Below are 6000 nucleotides of genomic sequence, written 5' to 3'. Positions count from 1 at the left end.
AATAATAATAATAATAATAATAATAATAATAATAATAATAATAATAATTATTATTATTATTATTATTATTATTATTATTGCTATTTCTGAAGCCTTATACATGCTACTACTCATAATGCAATTTTAATAATAATAATAGTGCTTTTTAAGGCCTATATTGTTGTTAAAATTATTATTATTATTATTATTATTACTGCTTTTTATTAGTAACAGTTCTTAAACATGGGGGAAAATTTATATTATTATTATTATAAAAAATTATTATTATATGGCAAAATAATAATAATTATTATTATTATTATTATTAGTAGTAGTAGTAGTAGTAGTAGTAGTAGTAGTATTAGTATTGCTATTTCTGAAGCCTTGTAAATGCTACTACTCATAATGTAATTTTATTAAAATAATAATAATAATAGTCCAATTTTAAGGTCTATATTTTTGTTAAAATTATTATTATTGTTATTATTACTACTGCTTTTTATTAGTAAAAATTCTTAAACATGGTAAAAAAATTGTTTTATATCACTTATAAACTTTAAATTTTTTATTATAAGTATTGTTGTTGTTATGTTATCTAATGTTAATATTTAGTTTATATCTATTTAAAATTGAAGTACATTATTTCTGCTCCACTAGCGTCACTGTACAAAAGTCACAGAGGTATGTCCCATTTCACATATTTCTGCACTATTCTTTACCATTTTGCAGTATGAAATGATGCATATTAAAGCCTAGATATATCTATATTGTGCTTATCTAACCTTTTGAACCTTCACACCCAAATAACAAATGCACACACTCATGCACACATATAGACATATTAATATTAATTAAACATGCTTCCATTAAGCCCTCTGATGTTTTACATAAGGTGACACAGAAGAAGAGAAACCTGACACATTTCACAAAAACATGAAAAAAGTGAAACGGAAGGGAGGGAGGGAGGGAGGGATGAGATTAGCATGAAGAAACAGAAAAGAGGTGTGTGTCCTCTCATTTTGTGTCATTATTGTCATCAGTGTGGTATGATAAGAGCCGAGTGTGTGTGAACGGGTGGGTCGATCTGGGTTATGCTGTCACATTCATAACAATTACACAGATGTTTATCAAACTCTTTTACAAGTAACAGCGCGTGTGCTGGAACCAGTTACCAATGAGGTTTGCATATTAAAATAATACCATATCTGCATTCACCTTCTTCTCAATGCCAGTGGAGCACACGTACACACTTGAATTGATTGTTATTGTAAAGAAAAGACAAGGAATTGTATTAAATGTAAAGTAAGATTGAAGAGTAAAACTAATTTACTGACACTTATTGTTTGACCACTTTTATCTGTTTTTATGTAAATTTGTACACATTTTAAAAACTTCAGCTATTTTAGGAGGCATGTAGATCAAAATGTTAAAACATTACACTCTAAAAAATGCTGGGTTAAATACAACCCAGTGCTGGGTAAAATAGGGACAAACCCAGCAATTGGGCTGTTTTGACCCAGCGTTTGGGTTAAATGTTTAACACAACCTTCTGGGTAGTAACCCAACCGCTGGGTCAAAACAACCCAATTGCTGGGTTTGTCCCTATTTTACCCAGCACTGGGTTGTATTTAACCAAGCATTTTTTAGAGTGTAAGAAATGTACTTTATAAAATAATAAATGACTAAAAGCAATCAAATTGGTAAAGTGTTTGCTAAATTAATAAACATAAATGAAGTTTTTATAGACATAATAATTGTGTAAAAAACAAATCAACAAATAATTTAAAAAGAACCTCTTAAAAGCTACACTCTAAAAAATGCTGGGTTAAATAGGGACAAACCCAGCAATTGGGATGTTTTGACCCAGCGGTTGGGTTACTACCCAGAAGGTTGTGTTAAACATTTAACCCAACCGCTGGGTCAAAACAGCCCAATTGCTGGGTTTGTCCCTATTTTACCCAGCACTGGGTTATATTTAACCCAGCATTTTTTAGAGTGTATATCTGCCATTAAAACTGGTGAAAAGAGGGGGAAATATTTGGTCTCAGGTCAAACTAATCCTGTTTATGTCTTATGATTAAAAAGAAAACCTTATTTTAATATCCTAAAAAGATTAAACTTTCGTTTAAAAGAGTAATGATAATTATATGACAATAAATTATATTATATAAACACACACCCACGTATTAGCATTTCCACAACTCACGGTCTGAGTCACTGAAGAACTTTGGAAATAAAATTATTAAGTCAAGCTTCACTGAATGTGCAAATACACTTCATCTAAACGTCACACAGCGGAGCAGAATCAGCAGATGTCAAACAGTGATTCAGTACAGACGCACACTGCATTAAACACTATTTCTGACACCCATAATTGATGAAAGAAACAGTCACAACAGAAGTCACAAACATGTCATGCAGTTGAAGATTATTCTTGTTTTTTACACACCGACACACACTCCAACCTGCATGATCTGAAAAATTAATCAACGTTTAATCAAATCATTTAAAGTTGGTTTTGACCAACGATCCAGAGCATTTCTAATGCTCTTTTTTTAATAGAAGCCAGTTTCCAGCACAGAATAAAAGGAATTTTGGTAACTTTTTGAATCACACAATTATGAGTTTATGTCTCGTAATTCTACGGCAGTTATTTCTCATTTCTCAGATATCTGAGAGAAAAAAAGTCCGAATTGAGAAGAGTTTAGGCTATATCTCGCAATTCTGACTTAATTTCTCATAATTCTGAGTTTCTATCTCGCAATTACACCAATTATTTCGTCAAAAAATTAAACTCGCAAGTGAAAGAAAAAAAGTCAGAATTACGAGATTGTCTCAAATTCAATTCTGGGAATTGTGAGAAATAGTGATATGTGCCAGATATAAACTTGCAATTACGATAATAAATTCAGAATGGCAAGATATACAAGTTTTTTATTGTGAGAAATGAAGTTCAGAATTTTAATGTAAATTCGGAATTCTTAAAAAGTCAGAATTGCAGCATACAATCTCGGAATTATGAGATATAAACTCAAAAATTGTGAGAACGTCAGAATTGTGAGATACCTGCAAGAAGTAAACTTAGAAATGTGAAATATAAACTCTTAGCGAGAAATAAAGTCAGGATCTAAACGTTATCTAGACAGTTGTGACTTCTTCCTCAAAATGAGTCGGAATCAAGAAAAAAGTCCAAGTGGAGAACTCTAGAACTGCTAGAATTGCGAATTGTTGATTCATCCAGAGGGGAAAAAATAGAATTGAGAGATGTTAACTTTAAATTGTGAGATATAAACTGGGAATTGCAATCAAAGCTTGTAAATTGTGAGATAAAATTTGAAATTACCTTTTTATTTTTTCATACCCTGGTACCAAAAAAAAAAAAACTCCAATCAAAGCTGAGTAAAACCACTTACTATCACCACAGTTTATCAGATAATGTATGTTTTTTCCTCCTCCATCATCATATTCCTGCTGCTTGTGTGCCTTCATTTATGACAGCTGCTTCTTAAACAATTATTTTGCCCTACAAGCCCCATATAAACTTGCAATTACGATAATAAATTCAGAATGGCAAGATATACAAGTTTTTTATTGTGAGAAATGAAGTTCAGAATTTTAATGTAAATTCGGAATTCTTAAAAAGTCAGAATTGCAGCATACAATCTCGGAATTATGAGATATAAACTCAAAAATTGTGAGAACGTCAGAATTGTGAGATACCTGCAAGATGTAAACTTAGAAATGTGAAATATAAACTCTTGCCCTACAAGCCCCCAGAAATATATACATATGTGTGTGTGTGTGTGTGTGTGTGTGTGTGTGTTATATGCTTGCATTTTGTTTCTGTATTGTAATTCAAAAATATATATAAAAAACCAACCCGATCTCATGAAAGTGCGTATAAATACTACGCCAAATAAAAACGAAAACTCGTGGTATTGATACGCAAAAATTGACTTTGGCGTGTATATGCTACGCGATGTGTAGGTTTAGGGTTGTGGGGTAGATGCGTATCATATGTACGCGAAAACTGCGTATTATATGCACGCCAAACACATGCGTATCATATGCACGCCAAAGTCCATTTTTGCGTATCAATACCACGAGTTTTTGTTTTTATTTGGCGTAGTATTTATACGCACTCTCATGAGACCGGGCTAAAAAAAAACACACATTTTAATCCAATTAAAAATGGATTTCAATCCATTAAAAGAATAAGATGCTTAAACATTAAAACATGAATAAATTACTGTATGCAAAAATTGACTTTGGCGTGTATATGCTACGCGATGTGTAGGTTTAGGGTTGTGGGGTAGATGCGTATCATATGTACGCGAAAACTGCGTATTATATGCACGCCAAACACATGCGTATCATATGCACGCCAAAGTCCATTTTTGCGTATCAATACCACGAGTTTTTGTTTTTATTTGGCGTAGTATTTATACGCACTCTCATGAGACCGGGCTAAAAAAAACCACACATTTTAATCCAATTAAAAATGGATTTCAATCCATTAAAAGAATAAGATGCTTAAACATTAAAACATGAATAAATTACTGTATTATTATTATTATCATTATTTAAAATGCATTATTACTAAAGACCTAGGACGTAGGTTTGATTATGACATTGGTGGTGACAGAAGAGCAGACAACACCCCCTCCCATCCAACTACAACAACATATACACATTTATGATAGACTTCTGACCACAGTTTCATGTCATCTAAAGTCTTTATTTATAGCCTAGCTATGGTAGCCGACATACTCATTAATCATAAAGAGAGCCTTTTTATATTAGCATATTCATCAGACAATAATTGCACAATTTTAATTATGTAAAACCAACAACATTACAGCAGTGGTTTTTAAAGATTTTTTCTTTAGATTGTTTGAGTACACAAAAAAGAATATAGAAAAATATAACTTAATTAATTTGTGTTTCCTGAATGCTAAATGTCATATAAACATAAACAAAAATCTGTCTCTAAACCTTTTATTAAAAAATAAATAAATAAATAACCATGGATTTGCTACACTTACAGTTTAACCATGGTATTTGTAGTAAAACTGTGGTTAAAAAACGATCTGAATCAAAAGATTCGCGAACCTCAGCTCAGGTATCAGCCCTCTATTACTCAGATAAAATATCCCTGCGTCTGACAGGAAGAACTGTCTTTACTCGTCTGAGAAGACTAATGAAGCAGCGCTGAAGGTTTCTGATGATAATCTGGCCTAATCTGATACAGACTGACACTTAGGACTCAACCGCTATGGATGAGCTCCTGTCCACCAGATGGCAGTGTTTACAAGACATCCACTACATCAAACCTCTGGGACTGTCCATACTCACAGATTAATACGGTGGCAGAGAAGTGCAGATCAAATCACAAATTCTGAAAACAAAAGAACAAATTACAAACACAAATGCAAGTCTAAAAAACAAAATAACAATTCAGAAAGCACAACAACAATTCAGAAAACATTATAACAAGTCAGAAAACACAATGACAAATTCGAAAACAAAATAACAAGTCAGAAAACACAATGACAAATCAGACAATCCGGAAAAGGTAGGTATAGTTTGAGGCAGTGCCATTGGTTTGGGACCAACTTTTGACGCGATCGACCCTGTGATCAATCCCGCCTTTTGCCGAGTTTTTTTTCCTCCCTTTTCAAATCTCGTATTAGCAATGGATTCTATTTACACTAAGTGCAAATACCTATTTACACTATGTTAAAATAGCAGGATGTGTTTTCTGACTTGTTATAATGTTTTCTGAATTGTTGTTGTGCTTTCTGAATTGTTATTTTGTTTTTTAGACTTGCATTTGCGTTTGTAATTTGTTCTTTTGTTTTCAGAATTGTGATTTGTTCTGTACTTCTCGGCCACCGTAGATTAACCTAATTAATCATACATCTCACTCACTCACTCACTCTCTCTCTCTCACACACACACTTCTTGTGGATTATTGTGATGTTTTTATCAGCTGTTTGAACTCTCATTCTGACGGCACCT

Source organism: Sinocyclocheilus grahami, unplaced genomic scaffold, assembly GCF_001515645.1.
Source record: "Sinocyclocheilus grahami isolate Dianchi unplaced genomic scaffold, SAMN03320097.WGS_v1.1 scaffold815.1, whole genome shotgun sequence".
In the NCBI taxonomy this organism is placed as follows: domain Eukaryota; kingdom Metazoa; phylum Chordata; class Actinopteri; order Cypriniformes; family Cyprinidae; genus Sinocyclocheilus; species Sinocyclocheilus grahami.
Note: the sequence above shows the minus strand (reverse complement) of the source record.